Source organism: Musca autumnalis, unplaced genomic scaffold (genome assembly GCF_047663935.1).
Source record: "Musca autumnalis isolate F117 unplaced genomic scaffold, ASM4766393v1 scaffold_3, whole genome shotgun sequence".
In the NCBI taxonomy this organism is placed as follows: Eukaryota; Metazoa; Arthropoda; class Insecta; order Diptera; family Muscidae; genus Musca; species Musca autumnalis.
Window position 1 is genome coordinate 32,506,626 of NW_027411866.1, and position 18,301 is coordinate 32,524,926.

Consider the following 18,301-nt stretch of genomic DNA (forward strand, 5'->3'; position numbering starts at 1 on the left):
TCAAACTTCACTATAGGTCACCAAAGAAATGAAATCTCAATGTGCATTATATATCGTTAAAATAACAGTATCAATTTTGACGAAAAAATATGAAAATATTCCCCATTGTTTTTTTTTTAATGCATTTTTTACCGTTTTTTTCGAGTTGATACATGAAAGTAATATAAAAATTGATTCTACGTAAAAAATTGTCAAAAAGAGAAAAATTCTACACAAAATTTCAATATGAGTCGCAGAATAAACCATATATGAAGGTATAAAATTTGCTTAAAAAAATTAAATTACAAATTTATATATTTTTTTAAGATGAACTTATTTGTTTTAATTTTTGACATTTAATAATTCCACACTTTCTGGGGATATTGTTAAAAAAGAAATGTTCCAAATTAAATATCACTATGAGTCTCTGGACAAACGAAATCTGTAACCATAACATATAGAATCCTTAGCAGCCATTGTTTTTGATACATAGTTAAAGGCCATATTTTAAGATTTTTATCCAGATTGTCGTTATCATTGAACACTAAATATTTCATTGATGTTTTTTCGTCACGAATTCGCCCAGAAGATGTTGTGTGATCCATTTAAACATCCATCCATTTTTAATATTTATTTGAAAAATATAGAAAACGCTGATCAGACTTTGTAAAAATGCGTATTTTTAGTACATTAAACTAAAATTACATAATAACGATTAGTCAAGGATTCCTTATATTGTATGTACAACAGAGATCCGCAAAATGCATATAAAAGGCACACTCTCATGCTTTTTCCAAAAAGCGAATAGTACAGTGCCTTATCCATAAAAATATGATTGTGCCAAAAAGCAGATTCACACCAAAAAAAGATTCACTGCTTTAGTGCGTGCAGTGCTTGCTTTTACATTTGTCTTCTCATGATTCGCAAATGCAGTATGCACAGTACTGCTTTTGAAATTATCATCTGGAGCGATTTGGATAATTTTTTGTGGAAATGTTAGTCATAGTCCAGTTTAGGTTTTTATGCAAAGAAAAATTTGCCACGCCCACTTTTTCCGCCCACTTTTATAAATATGTTATATCTACGAAACTACTCTACAGATTTTCCTGAAATTTTCAGGGAACGTAGAGTGATGTCCCCCTGTTGAAATAGGCTACAATTGATTTGAATTTCGTTGAATTTCGGATCGGGCGGGGTACCTCCCACATGCCCTATTTTTGTAAAATGCAATATTTGCAACAATTACAAATGTATCGATTTGAAAATTAATTTCCGAGTCAATGGCGATTGTGTCTCCGACCTTACGTGCTTATTTGGGGCATTAAGACTGGACAATGACCACTTTTTTAAATATGTTATATCTACGAAACTACTGAATCGATTTTCCTGAAACTTTCAGGGAATGTACAGGGTTGGTCCCCGATAAAAATAGTCTAAATATTTTTTGACTTTCGGATCGGGCGCGTACTTCCCCTATGCCCTATTTTTGTAAAAATGCAATATTTGCAACAAATACGGATGTATCGGTTTCGGAATTTATTTGCGAGTCAATGGCGATTGTGTCTCCAACCTTACGTACTTATTTTGGGACTCAAGATCCGACCACGCTCACTTTCTAATTAGGTTATATCTACAAAACTAATGAAGGGATTTTCAAGGAAATCGCGATTTGTCTAAACTTTTAAATCTTTAAAAATAAAAATCAAATGTCGTTCGTTGGTCATGGCATCAGTTGAGAACAGCTGGACCGATTTCGATATTTTTTTATGCGAAGAAAATGTACACCCACTTTTTTCAATTTTTATTATTTCTACAAAAACTACTGAACCGATTTTCCTGAAATTGCCAGGGAATGTACAAGGATGGCCCCGCTTAAAATAGGCTACAAAATCAGTTGAATTTCGGAATGGGCGGGGTACTTCCCCTATGCCCTACTTTTATAAAAATGTTATATGTACAATAATTACGAAAGTATCTATTTCGGAAGACCTTACCCACTTTTTTAGGATCCAATGACTTGACCACACCCACTTTTTAAATATGTTACATCTACAAAACTACTGAACCGAAAATGTCAGGGAATGTACGGGCATATTTTCTTGAATTTTGAAGGGGGCTTATTTGAAAAAAACGTCTTACCTTTATGAATAAAAATCAAATGCTGTCATAACCCAACTTAGGTTTTTTGGAAAGAAAAATTTACCAGCGGGGTACCTCCCTTATGTGATATTTTTAAAAAACGTAATATTTGCAAAAATTATGTATGTATCGGATTAAAAATTTACGGATTAATCTACAATCTAGGTACTTCTTTAGGGCCTATAGGCCCGACCACGCCTGTTTTTTTAATATGTCCAATACTACTGAAGGGATTTCCATAAAATTTGCGACAAAAGCTCAATGTTTGTATATATTATGTATATATTATGAATTTCGGTGGGGTACCTTCCCCATGCCTTTCTGTTAAACGCTATATATAAGCCAAATGTATGATTATATCGGTTTCAGCATACATTTTGGTAGACACTGAAGTTGTATGCACCCTAGGTACATATTTGGAGCCAAGATACCGGACCAGGCCTACCTTTTTTAATATGTTATATCTTGAAAACTGATGACCACGCCAACTCTTTTCAAAACATTATTTTTCCAAAACTACTGAACCTAATATTCAGAAAATGTTCAGGAATGTCCCGTGGTCCAAAATGCTATATATTTGTAGACGAATTTCGGGGCCTATTATTTTATAATCGCTATATTTGCTAAACTTATGAGTGAATCGGGTTGCAAATTAGTTTTCGAGTCAACGGTGGTTGCGCCCCCGATCAAGAAAAACTATATATTTACAAATTTACTAGGTTCAACAGTCCATCAGCCATGAAAAGCTAAAACATATAAGTCTCAATAAGCGGGAGAATTCGATATAACCACTTTTTTAACCTTTAAAATTAGATCGCTTTAGGATAAAGACAGGGACATGGACGATAATAAACCCTAAAAAGCATAAATTGGCGAAAAAATCCGACAAAGTTCGTAAGAGAAAAGAAAGGTTACAGACAAAAAATCCTTCTCGGTTTGACAATAGACCGAAGAAGTGAGGTAGAAAATACCTATTTTTGAATTTTCAAGCATAAAGTCGATAAAAAGTTGTCATTAAAACTCATTACGACGGGCCAGCAACGCGGACCGGGGTCTGCTAGTCAAATATATAAATACTAGCTGACCCGGTTCAGTGTTGCTGGCCCGTCGTTTTGGATTTCCGTGTAAGGCTTTGTAATCTATCTACAATTTATTTATCTAATATTGATACCTATAGATATTCGAACCAAATTGACGATAAATCGACGTTTTGGTATAACCCTCATGCAATGGTATCTCCAGATGTAAAATAGAAAATTACTTTAATTACAGCCTCCACCATAATATGAAGGGTATAATGAACTTTAGGATTATGTTTGTAACACTTCGGAATATTCGTCGGAGAACCTATAAAGTATATATTCGTGATCAGCATAAAAAATAAGTGAATATAACGATGTTCGTCTATCTGTTGAAATCAAGATACAGCTCGCGATATTTAACATAGAGCTTTAGTACAGAAGTTTCTATTTTTATCGTAGCATGTTTGGTATTAAAAATTGGTTATATCAGTCCACATTTTGATAAAACACCGGCTGACTGCCCGATTTTCGGAATTTTCAAAGTTTTAGCCGCATTATCCTACCGAAATGACAATACATACTTTGGTATTTAGTCTCCCTTAGATGCATAAAACATTTTTGCAAACGATTATCAGCATAGGTCCACGTTTTGATAGAACTACCCTAGAACCGTTGCGCCCGAGTGTCGATATTTTGGAGGTTTTAGTCTTATTATCCCACCGAAATGGCTGCAATTTGGTATTTAGTATCCAGTGTGGGTATAAAACATAGAATATTCGGTACAGGTCTTCATTGAACGGTACCTCTCGATCTTCGGTATTTTCAAGATTATAGACACATTATTCATACGAAATGGCTATAATTGGTACTTAGTCTCCCTTAGGGGTATAAACCATTTCTGCAGAGAATTATCGGCATATAGGACGGTACCTCCCGAGTTTCGATAACTTGGAGGTTTTAGCCTCATTATCCCACCGAAATGGCTATAGCAATTTAGTGTGTTGTCTTCATTGTGGGTATAAACATTCCCGCATAGAATATTCGGTAGAAGTTTTTTATGTAGCCTTCATTGAACGATACCTTCCGATTTTCAAGGTTTTAGCGGCATAATTCAACAGAAATGGCTATATTTGGTATGTAGTCTTCCTTAGAGGTATCAAATATTTTAGCAGAGAATTGTCGGTATAAATCCATGTTTTCATTCATAAAACGATACCTACCGATTTTTTTTGAGATTTTGAATGTTTTAGCCACATTATTCAACCGGAATGGCTTAAACCTGATTTTAATATAATTTATGGTGGTGTGCATAAAATTTGGGTCCGGTCGAACTTACTTCTTGTTAACAGAGAGATGTTTCATTGAACACATTATTATTGTGTACTCCTAAACATGAAAATATCTGTGATTCATAAAAAATTACTTCAAAATGCTATTGTGTTTATCTAGACTTTGCTGTATTAAAAAACATGGTCTTGATCGAGTTATTCCAAGCACTGAAGTCAATGTTCATGCCATGTTTGCTGTCCCACTTACTAAATTTGTAAATCTAATCAATAAGAATAAAGTTTTCAAAAATTGGACGCAATCGCGGTATTCACCCATTAATGGCAGAGGCCACAACTGCAATTGTATTGAGTACCAAGTGAGTACATTTAGATAGGTTATAGATACACCGAATTGCTGGCCCATCGCTTAAGTGACCAATGCACATTTGTTAGACGTTCTAACTATTTAACCATCTTTGAAATTATGTTCTGCCTGATTTCTAAATCGATTTTTTGGAATTTCGGTCAAGGACCATTTAACATTATTTGGGTTGTACTGTATTCCAAAATGTGGGGTTGATCGCGCTTTCCCACTTATTGAAGCCAGTGCTTATAGCGTTTTTGTAGTCACGCTTACTAAAATTAAGGACATTACCTGTAATTATACATTTTAAATAATTGGGCTGACCTCGATATTCCACTTCAGAGATGACCATTCAGGATCGAGGCAGTATTTACCATAGTATTGCAAGTAACACTGTGACACAAAATGGAACTCAAAGTCTGGGGGGTGGAAAATTTCTTTTGAATATGAAAGTACTTGATGAGTATACTAAGAACCCAAAAGGAAATTTTCGCCATAGGTCAAGTTTCTGAGATATCGCTCGATGAAGTTTTTGATTTTTTCCCTATAATACTTGGTAAAATAGCTCCATATCTCTATTTGGCGTTGTTGTAGCTTCATTTTGAGGTGACATGTCTTCAGTGAAATCGATTGGCGAATCTTTTTGTAGAACATTTCATTCTTCTAACTCAATGCCTTTCATGTCCTTTTCGTCCTTTATTTCTTGAACCGTAGTGAAAGTACAAGATGAGATTTTTCAGCATCCAAATATTCTACAAAAATGTTGATCAGAAGATTTTAGCTACGGTTCTCTTTGACAGCTAATCGATTCTGTAACATTTTCATTGTCCTTTTTGACATTTAATCGGTTTTGGTTCAGAAATAAACTATGTTTTGTTTTTCTGTATATTCGGCATTGGTTATTTATTGGTATGTAGACATAACAGTTGGTTATTGCTTATGTAGACATCTGGGGTGCTTCTGAAATATTTACCACAAATAGCTCTTGTAATGGTGAACACGTTAATAACAAATTTTCTTGGAGGATAGATCCGGTTATCTCAATTTATCGGATATTCAGACATTAAAACGGATTTTTGAACCGGTTTTAAGTAACCGATTATACTTATATGTATACCGTTAAAAAGCTTATAGAGTTGTCAATCAAATTAAATTAATTCGTTTCTGATAACATTGTTAGTTGCAGTTCTAGAACAAAAAAACCGATTTCTTAAACCGTTTTTAAGGAAAAATATCAAAACGCGCAAATATGGAGATCAAAGGCTGGGGGGCGAACAATTCTTTTTGGCGATGAAAGTCGATGAAGATAATAATACGAACGCGGAAGGACAGTTACGCCGTAGGTCAAACTTCTGAGCTATGGCGCGATCAAATTTCGCTTTTTTTTGTCATGTAGGTATGTATAGTTTGTCAAGAAAGAATTCATTTCGCTATAACTCAGAAGTTTGACCTACGGCATAACTGTTGCAATGTTGCAAAATGTTCACTTCTCTTTAAACAAAAATGGCGCTGAATGGCTTTCTCTTTAGAAACTTTTTACACGACAAATTTGAGCGAGCAAAAATGTGCAACATGTTTGCCGGCTTCTGATTGGCTGATATGCAGACTTTGATATTTGTTCCAGTTTTATTGTCGTTTCTGTCATTTTGCCGTTCCCGTACATTTTTGAAAAATGTGTATGTGGAATTCAATTTCGACAGTTTGCTCTTTTGACCCTTTTATCATTACAAAGTACTGGAACGAAGCTTATATTTTCAAATGCGTTTACAGTGTACACAAATAACAACATTTTCAATTATTGTATAATTTTCTGTTGTTTAACAATACGATAAACACCATCGTTAATATAGCTTCGTTCCCGTACTTTTTAATAGTAAAACTCGTAAAAGAGAGAACTATAAAAAAACTTATTCTCACATAAAAGTTTTTTGAAATAGTTCGGGACGGAAAAATGGAAAATACGTCAAAAAACTGAAAAACAGACGCCGGCAACCACATTACTAGTTTTTACACGCTCAAATTCTTCGAGTAAAAAGTTTTTAAAGAGAGTGTAATTCAACGTCATTTTTGTTTAAAGAGAAATGAACATTTTACAACTTTTTTTGTGTACGGGAACGGTTTTTCGGATAAAATTTGTAAAAGTAGTAAAAATTGTAAAAACTTTTTAGTTCTGGAACAAAGCTCATTTGTTTTTATTGTCTCAAAATTTATTTTTATTTGTATATTAGCACTTAAATCCGAATAGAAATATTTACTGCTTATTTTACTGCAGCGTGCTTGTGCGAATGAATTATCAAAAAAAAAAGGCAATGAGCTCTTTTAGTGTGGTGACTGTCACTGCACATTCTCACGAAAGAAAAGACAAAACAAGCAATAGCAAGAAACTGTGATGTCAATAGCAAGCAATGAAAAAGGCACGAAAACGCGAATATGCATTAAAAGCGAGTGGCATTTTGCGGACCTCTGATGTACAAATGCGTTGGAGGTCTACGGCTATGGTCTTGTGAATATATGGATGACATATGGCTCCTTACATGCATGATTTTGGCGTGGTCCTTAATAGCATAATCATGGGAGCAACACCTGCTTTGGGGAAGTTTAAGAAATAGTTAAAAATTTATGACGAATAATTTTGATCTGATATGATCACATTTTAAAAGAGTTTTTCCACGCTTGTCGAAGAAAGGACCAAAAAGACCCCTTAGATAAGCCGCATGAAGATAAATATTTTTAACAAAAATATACCCCACATCCTCCTCAGTAACGTTGCCAAAGCCACTATTTATCTAAAATGCAAGGATTCCAAGAGATCTTAATTCGAATATTTCGAAAAAAAAACTAGAAATACGCGGAATTTGCCCTGGCTAAGGCTAAGAATTATTTTGTAACTTAGTTCTTAAGATTCATCTTAACATTAATAAAAATAGAATAGAATTTACAACCCAACGAGACGGTTGTAGTTTTATTACTCAAACAACGTGTCTCATATTTTTAACTTTACTTTCACGATTTACTCGGTTTTCCCATCATTTAAAAAAATTGAATTTTGTTGCACAGTGTAAAGTACTAAATTCACATCCATTTGTTACTTTATTTTAAAATACCTTTACAGATTACCCTTGTGGCCAACAGTGTCATGATTATAATTCACATAAATTTAAAACGACCGTACAACCTGCCCCTAAAACGTTTTGCCGTTAGTTGCTTAAAAACTGTTCTTTCATAGATATAACCATGCAGCAAAAATGTCCTGCGTAACATAATTTCGAGATAAGGCAATGTTACTAGACTGCTATAAATATTGAAATAAATGTAAGCGTTGTTTAAGTTCTATGTATGTAGGTGTTGTAGTATGCCCACGAGAGAAATATTTCATAATGCGGTTTAAAATGTGACGATACAATGGATTCATTTTCATAATAACGAGAAAATAAGTAAACAACAATCTGTCGGTCCTTAATTATACCCTATTAGTCCGGTCAAAATAGACATTGAAATAGCAAAAATTCCCACAGAGCTGAATTTTGGTGGAGAGCTAGGGTTTGCCATTAGAAGCAACGTCCTAAAAGTCCCCATCGATCCCATGTGTGCAAAAAAAATTATTAGGGGTCAAAGGTCAAATTTTAAGGGTTTTTTAGATTTTCGGATTTATTTTTTGAAAACGGTTGATCTAATCAAAAAATGACTAAAGTAAATATTGTAGACAGGAAAATTATCTACAAGTTTGACTTTTATAATTTTTTTCCTAGGAGGAACCATTCTTGAGATATAGCTGTTCTAAAAAACACATGATTTTTATGCACTTATAAGGGAAATATGCACATATTCAGACGAACCGGCTAAAATAAGCGAAGTAATAGGGTCTGTCCCCCAAAAAATATATATTTTCTTGAAGAGCGAAATTATAGCTATCTTCTAAAAAAAATTCAACAAAATCGGAGTGTGTTTAGTAGAGTTATGCAATGTTAGAGTCATTTTATGCGAAAATAACCCATTTAACCCACATGTATAATCGAAAGCCCAACGGGAACGACCCCAACGAAAACTCTCCGATTTTTTTCAAGTTTTGTCCGAAGGTAGGGTTTGCGCTGATTACGGAAATGTATAATTTTCAACGGTTGCGGATCCGGTTCGCCAGTTATTCGACCCGAAAGGCCAAATTTAAAAACCGGGTTAGACCCGGTTCTACTGAACCGATTACTGCAAAGTGGATATCGTTTGAAAGCTTACGGAAGTATCTAACACATAGCGTCGTTACTTTAACCGGTTCGCCTCATAATGTACTTACGCGGCTAATTCTTTATTTGACTTTTAGATCGCGATATCTCAAAAATGGTAAGTCTTTTTTAAGAATCATAAAGACCACACTTGTAGACAATTATTGAATCTACAACTTTTACTTTAGCCGGCTTTTTCTAAGTCTTACCGTTTTTGAGAAAAATTAAAAAAACTGAATAATGCCTCCAAAAATGACCTTTGACCCCGAATAACTTGTTTTGCACACATGGAATCGATGGGGACTTTTAGGACGTTGCTTCTAATGGCTAACCCTAGCTCTCCACCAAAATTCAGCTTTGTGGGAATTTTTGCTATTTCCCCCTTATACGCATGTCTATTTTGACCGGACTATATACCACAATGTGGAAAAGGGTAGTATAAGTTTGTTTTGGTAAAAATTCATGTAACACAGCGAAATATTCGTCGGAGACCCCCAATGTGGTATACCAATCTTCATATCTCGACGATTTTGAGATGTGTGTCCGTCCGTCCGTCTGTCCATTATAAATTGTAAACACGCTCCAGGCCGCAATTATGGACCGATCGTGACGAAATTTTGTATGGAGGTCGGGTTCAGATCAGAATAGATCCCTATTCTTATTGGTTATGATCGTGAAATATTTAGCGGTTGAAATGGACCAAAAACATAATATTTATCCAATTTTCTAGCGGCTCTGTAGGTCTCAATAATAGTCCGATCAACGCGTAATTTTAAATAAGGTAAGAGTATATCACAAAGGAGAAGCTTGCAATTTGAGATGGCGATCGGATAATATTTAGAGGGTTTTGTGTGAAAATTGTGAAAATTTTTAATATACAGCTTATATCTTAATTCCTGGAAGTGACATTCCGGACAAGTGAGATATACTTGAAAGTGGAACGTTTGACCTTTCAATTGATGCCAATTATGTTGGTGTGCATGATCAGATAACAGAGTTACAGCCTAATATATTCCGCTATTTGTTTGTAGTGTAATAATAAACTCGCTAGAAGTCGCAATTATACATCAATAGTCACGAAATTTTGCACCGGGTAAGAGTATAGGTCGAAAAAGATGCCTACAATTTTGAATGATGATCTGATATTCTTTAGCGGGTGAAATGGACCATTACTTTTGTATGAAAAATATAAAAATTTTGTTTTTGGTCGATATTTTTATTCCTTGAGGACATATCGTCAGTGTTATGCTTAAGTGTTCCATACGCCATTTTTGACATTTTGAGATAAAGTTACCTTACAAGGTTTTGAACCACGTTCTTTCAGATTTTTTGGTCGGGTTTTCTCTATCTCTTATAGTTTCTGAGATATTCAGATGCCATTATGTTCCATATCCGCTTTGTGACCCAAAAATCTTGTCGTTTTGTTCTACATCCATAAAACCTGGCGTATGGATCAAAACAACTTTGAACTTTTTAGTTCCATATCCATGTCATTTGGCGTATGGAACAAAAAGAGACAAAAACGAATTGTTCCGCACCAAAAATGATGGCTTTTGGAACAAAAAATTGCCCATTTTTGACAAGTTACGAATAATGTGGCGTATGGAACAAATTGTTTTAAAGGGCTTGGTTTAAAAACTGAAGAATAATGGTTTCTAAATCCAAATATTTTTGAATAATGTATTGTTATATGAAAACGAAAATTTATCAATCGTTTAAACAAAAAATCCCTAGTTTAAAGACAAAATTTTGATGTAAGTTCACAAAAATATACGCAAAAACGTCCATTTGACTTGAAGCTAGTGTGAACACCGACTATTATAAGAAAAACGCGTTAAAATGTTTTAGGTTACCTTAGAAATGCAAAGTATCAATCTGTTTTGTCCGATCGAAATTTTTACCATATAAAAATAGTGATAAGTGGAGGCAATCCCTTAAATAAATGTTAAGGAAACCTATAATAATGTTCCTAATTGTATTTATATGACAAAAATAAATGTTTCATTTAAAGTCCAGATTTTTAAACTCCACAGTGGCACTTCATATAAGGGAGGTGGAACACGATTGATAAAAAGTGTTTTGGTTGAAATGTGACAAAACGTGTTCCATGTGACACAAACTGTCAAACACATGAAAAAAGATTCCATGGAACAATTCAACAACTTTTTGCAATTATAAAAATTGGTCATAACTTCTAGACTATCACAGATATCTGACTAAAATAAACTACTGATATATTCTATGAGTTTAGTTAAGTAGAACTGAGCTCTTACAGTATTGGATTTTTGCGCCATTTTTATCCTGTATGGCCTTAAACATTAACTTGAGTTTTTCTCGAATCAGGCAAATGGCGTATGGAACACTTAAGCATGACACCGACGATATATATTTCGCAAAGTAGCCTACATATGAAAAAAACTACTGACCTTTCCTCTGATGTAAATTGCAATAAAGTGTTTGCTAGATAACGGGCCCACTGCCTAATATATAATGGGTTCTGTGTAGAGAACCACATTTTTATCCCATGCTACATATTGTCTCTCCAAAAGTTTATGTAACACCACGAAACATTCGTCCTAGACCCCTTATTAGGTATGCCAAAATTCATATCTCGACGAGATAAGGCGATTAAGCGATGTGTAGCCGTCCGTCCATTAAAAATTGTAAACAAGCTTAATTGTAACGAATTTTTTAAGGAGGTTGGGTTCGGGCCAGAATAGAAATGATTAGTTTATTAGTGATGATCGTGAAATGTTCAGGAAATGAAATAGACCAAAAACAACATTTTAACCAATTTTGTAGCGGCTCTGTAAGTCAAAATAATAACCCGAAAAATTTTAAACAAAGTTTGAGTTTATGATGAAGAAGAAGCGTACAAACCAACGTTTGTGTGAACTAAATTTTCCTTTCCTGCTACAAAAATGTCTTTGTCATGCTAGATAACTTTTTGGTTTTGGTCATAAGTATTATACATTACATCTCTGATATTTCATAATTAAGTTTTCACAATCATTGAAAAGAAGTTCCGTGGAGAGCGATTGTCCAGGGATAGTGGTATAGGGTATCCCATGGTCGGCTCCGTCCGACTATAGACTTTTTTTACTTGTTTTAAAAATAAAGGTGACAAAAAACTTTTGGAGTTTTAACGGTAAAGCGGTATAAAAGACGACAAAAACTACCTACCGCTCTAATAGTCAAGATCACAAGGACTACGCGATATAAATATTTAACTAGATTTTAGTGTAAAGTTGTTTAACTTTTGTGGCGGAAAGGTTCAACATTGTCCAACGTGTCCACTCACCCATTTTATTTGGTCACTGTAAGCTTGTTAGAGCTTTGTTTTTAAATTTCATCCCGTAAACCGCTACATAAACATGTAAATGGTCTACTTATTCCTTCAGTGATGGTCGGGTTGTTATATTTCGTTTCATTCTATTTAACATGGCAAAGATACAAGACTATGATAAGGAGTAAAATGTGTAAGGAGTAAATGCGAAGAGAGAATTTGTATGGTGAATAGTAGGAAAAAGTAAAGTTCATCTATGGTGGAGTGTATGGTCTTGTTGTTTTTGTCTACTCTCTTCTTGGTTGACGGTGTCGTAGTAATTTCACCAGAGGGATATATTTTATCAAATGGTTTAAAAATAAACAATGGAGATTAATGCTCATTATGATAATGAAAAGGACAATAGGCATGGCTTTTTTTAAATACCGCATAGCAATGCGACGAAAGGTAACCATAAAGGATACACATTCTGATAAGAATATTAGAATAAGGTTACTTTACAGGGCTGGTAAAATTAACATAAGCCATCATTTTCTTTTTCTTATTAACTGTAATAATTTCCTTTAAAAAAAATAGTAAATATTGAAATGTTATCGGTGATAGGAAAGAAACTATTTAATTTTAATCCTTTTAATAATCACGTTTAAATGCTTCCTTCTCACTTTCAATTAAAAAGTAACAAATGCGATTTGCTTACATTATTCCAATAGTTGCTGTGAATTTCTTAACCACATGCTGATTGAGTTATAAGGTTAAGCTTTAAGCTTCTTCGCCACTGCAGTCATGTTCATATTGCTTTGGCTAACGATGCGCTTGATTTTGTGTCTCATTAATCGTTGGTTTTGTAAGTTCAGAAATTTCACAGTAACCAAGCATTAGGCATTCAGAGATGTGGTGAGGGTTAATGAGTGGGAGGGAAATATAATGAATAACATATAATGCACTAGGGTTAACACTTTTGTAAAGGAAAATTAAACGCCAGAGAATCTTACAAAAATTGTGGAATTTTAAAAATCTTTAATGTAGGAGAGGGAACGTAAGTGGTAAATGCATGGACAAAGTAGGTTATGCTGTAAAATGAACAGCGTTTTCTTTTACCTTCAAAACATGCAAAATAATGATAAAATATGAAATGTTTCTAAAATGTGATTAAGAATAAGTTGACGGATGAGTGCTTGGATCTATGCGAGGAAAAAAATCCCTGAAGTTGTACACCGGTATTGCCCATCTTCGAACTGAACCCCGGGCCAGTATGGATCTGTTCCGTTTGCCAGGTCCGCATCCACCACATGTCACCCGTCTTCTACGTCGTCGTCTGACTCTTCGTCGTCGTCGGAATACGAGACGCCCCCGCAGTCTCCCCAACAACAACAACAACAGATGCAGCATCTAACACCACATATTGTTGTTCAACGGCCCGGAAATGCATCATTCCTGCAAATCAATTGCAACGGCCTCCGCAATAAGGTCAGTGAAATTGTGGACTTTATGATCGGAAAAACATCATAGTCGCCGTGATCCAGGAAACAAAGCTCACGCCACCTGTAGCTTACGTTGTGATGGTTACAACGTTTTCCGGAAGGATCGCACAAGAAGCGGAGGAGGAGGACTTGGCTTCCTAATACACCAGTCTGTTCAGTACAGACCTATCTCGCTTGAGCTTGGCTCTAGTGACCCATACATGGACTGTATGGGGGTAGCAGTAAAGTGTGGCACTGCAGAGGTAGAGCTGCTTAATGTGTACATACCGCCGATGAATGGCTGTGCCCGGCGTTAAATGCCCAATATTAGTTTGCTTTTAGAAGGCGATAACCGTCTGGTGCTAGGGGACTTCAATGCTCATCATGAGCTTTGGCACTCCGTCCTAGGTAATGACCAGAGGGGTACAGCGCTGGCAGAGCAAATCGATAGCTTCACACTTTGCGCGGTGAATAAAGACGCTCCTACGATTAGAGGAAACTGCCACAGCTCGCCAGATATCACCATTGTGGCACCAGGTCTGATAAATGACGTATCCTGGCAATCCGTCATTTCCCTTAGTTCGGACCACCTCCCTATCATCGTCTCCGTAAACAGACCACCCGACTTCATAACCTCTGAACGCCGTACTTTCCTGAACCATGGGAAAGCTGATTGGCAAGGTTTCAGAGAATTTGCCAATCACCGCTTCAGACAATTGCCCACCCCCTCAGATCCTCGGGTAGCTGAGAGAACTTTCTGAGACATCATCACTAAAGCAGCCGCTCGCTACATACCTGCTGGTCGAATACCCGAAATAAGACCAAATTTCCCAGCAGAGGCGACGGGACTAGCAAATGAACGTGATGAGCTTCGTCGTACGAACCCCGAAGACCCAAGAGTTAGAGAACTTACTCTTGAAGTCAACAGGCTAGTGGGCGAACATAAGCGGAAAAAGTGGCTAGACCATCTGAAGCAATGCAACATTGGTGCAGGAATAAGTAAATTGTGGGCAACGGTTAAATCACTCTCGAGTCCGGAAAAGAAGGATGACAGAACGGCTGTTACTTTCAACGGCGTGACAGTAACTGACCCAAAGAGGTGCGCGTGTTATTTTAGCCGGCAGTTCATAGAGCACCCCGAGAGTGATTGTGTGGACGCCAGTCGTTTGTAGAATTCTAACAAGAAGTCCAAAATCCGTAGAGTGAAACAGGGAGTTCCCCAAGGAGGGGTGATATCTCCGAAACTGTTTAACCTCTACCTTTCTGAAATTCCACACCCTCCAGATGGCATAGAGATCGTAATGTATGCGGATGATTGTACGATATTGGCGTCGGGTCCTATCGTCTATGACATATGTGATAGTTTAAATGTCTACATAGCTGACCTAGTGCAGTTCTTCCATCTGAGGAATATGAAATATCCGCCGCTAAATCCACAGCCACGCTGTTCATCACTTGGACGGCTGAGATGAGGCTCCCACTGAACATATTGGTCGATGGTGCACTGATTCCGACCACTAACTACCCTAAAATACTGGGTGTAACGTTTGATAGCATGTTCAAGTCGTCCGCGCATGCCACAGCTATTTGCAATAAGATCAGAAGTGGGAACAAGGTTCTCAAGTCGCTGGCCGGCAGCACTTGGGGTTCTGATAAAGAAACCTTGTTGACCATCTACAATGCAATAGGCCGGTCTGTGGTAAGCTATGCGGCGCCAGCATGGTCCGCAAAGGTTATCGCATGGCAGTGGAAGAAGATTCAAACCTGCCAGAATGCCGCGCTGAGGACTGCAACAGGGTGCCTCCTCATGACACCAGTGGACCATCTTCATGAGGAGGGGAAGGTTTTACCGGTGCGTCAGCACAATAAGATGTTGTCGATGCCGTACCTGCTTGGGTGTTACAGCAGTGAGCATCCCTGTCACGATTTAATGGATAGGCTCCCCCACCCAGGCACGTCAGGAGAGACCTTCATGATCTAGAGAGAGAGGTCTGCAGGTATAAAAGAGAACCGCTAGATCAACGAACCTATCAGGCAGGCTTGAATCGCATTCACACCAACATGGTTGCGTAACAAGTACGAAGATACAGTGTGAATGCCGTACTTGGAAACCATCCCCCATCCATCGCAGCAGAAGAACGCCAGCTGCCAAGGCAAACACGAGTGCTTTTAGCTCAGTTAAGATCCGGACGATGCAGCCGCCTCAATTCGTATTGGGCCAGAATTGACTCCACGATACCCAACATATGCCCAGCATGTGCATTGGGACCACACGATACTCTGCATTTATTCAACTGCCCAGCTAACCCCACTCACCTGTCTCCTCATTCTTTAACCAGTCCAGGTTGCAGAATTCTTGAGTCTGGACACAGAGGAACTTGATAACTGAAATAATACACGAACGAACATATATGCGTTGCTACAACAACAACAATCTGGAGGTACCATCATATGGAGGCTATAGCAAAACGTAGGCCGATGTAGCCTATCTTCGAATTTAATCTGCCTATAGCAAAAACAGGTAAAAAAGTTTCAGTCGGCCGTGCTGACAGAGTTAAACCCTCAGCCTTTGTGAATTGAAACTTTACTCTATAGTCCATTTTGGAAGATGATAGTTCGTAAAAATAACCCGTATAACATAGAGATTTTTGAGCACTATGCCAGGAAGGATAAAGGATAAACTGAACCACAAAGAGTAGCATCGGTAACATTTTCCAAGAGTCCTTGGAACAGATCATAAACTGCACTTAAACAAAAATGTTTAACTTTTGTGGTGGAGGTACCTTAAGCAGAAGACCGATATGGACAATTTTTGAAATTAAACTAAATTTGGACAATATATTACAATATCCAAAATTGGAACCTAATTGGTTGTCCCGTTCAAAAGATATCACGCGCACCATTTGATGGTGTGGGTCGATAATGAAAAATATTTCGAATGCCAAATTTTGGACCGTTCGAGAGGTATTGTGCGCCCCAGCCACCACACTTGGTGCCATAGGGATTTTTTTACAGTTTCCTGGTCATTTTCGCCGGAAGTATCGACTAGCCCTTGAAAAAAATTGTACCGTCATAAAAGAGGTAGCGAATGTAAGTTGCTTCAACAATAATCAAAGTGATTCGAAAACAGGTCTTAAAGTGAACTTATCCGAAATATTGTGTAGGAGGTACCCGAAAGAGAGAACAAATATAGTCAATATTCGAACCCGATCTATACCTAGTAGATATATTAGGATGTGCAAAGTATTGACCACATCGGTCACTCCCTTCAAGAGTTATCGTGCGTACAATTTTTCCGAACATATATGAACTTTTGTGAGGGAGGTACCTGAAGGAGTGGATCGATATGCCTTATCTTCGAACTTAAACTAAGTTTGGACAAAATATTACGAAGGCCAAATTTTGGACCGAATCGGCAGATCCATTCGAGAGTTATCTTGCGCTCAAAACGATTCGAAAGCAGGTCCTAAACTGAACTATTCCGAAATTTTGTGTGGGAGGCACCCTAAAGAGTGGACCGATTGGGTCCATATTGGAAACTCATCTAAGTCTGGTATAAATTTCACGATGTGCAAAGTATGGATCAAATCGGTTACTCCCTTCAAGAGTTGTCGTGCGCACAAATTTTACGAACATTTTCGAACTTTTGTGGGGGAGGTACCGGAAGGAGTAGACCGATACAACCCATCTTCGAACTTAAACTAAGTTTGGACAAAATATTACGAAAGCCAAATTTTGGACCGAATCGGTTGATCCGTTCGAGAATTAACGTGCGCTCCAGCCAGACGGACGGGCATGGCTAAATCAACTCCAAATTGTCTGAAACGGGTTTCGTCCAAACATACTTGGGGTCTTAAACCATAAATTCTATGAAGCACATTTTGCCCGTTTGAAAGTGTATACGCGGTTATATACACTTTCAAACGGGCAAAATGTGCTTCATCGAAATAATGGTTTAAAACCCCAAGTATGTTTGGACGCATAAATGCTGAGGGTATAAAAACTCATGTGCGAAAATATAGCGTTCTATCTCATTTATTGTGGACGCTAGAGTGATTACAACAGATGGGCGTGGTCGGAAGAGTTCATATCGACACAGAATTTTATCCTGATTAAGAATATACATACTTTATAGGGTTGCAAATGATTATTTCAATGGTTACAAACTGGAAAATAAACTTAATATACCCCCCGAACACCGAAAAAATAATTATGGTGACCAAGGATAACGAAAATCTGGGTAATTTGTGAATTTTTGAAAACCACTCTATTCTGGACGGGCTGAGTTTAATATACCACTTCAAGACATCAAATTTTCCGCTAAAGACACCCATTGAGGTAACTAAAGGCATTGGCGAAGAAACAGGATGTATTCCTTTCCATTCATACACAATTTAGTGCCCGTTCTGACGATCGACCACTCATCTCAAAAACTCTTAAAGATATTTCATGCTACTTGTGTATTATAAATTAATCGAAAACAGATCTAGCACAGTCGCATGTTGTCCTTGCTTTAGTCACTAATTTTGCATATTCCGGTCACCAACGTCATACTGCAAGCAAGCT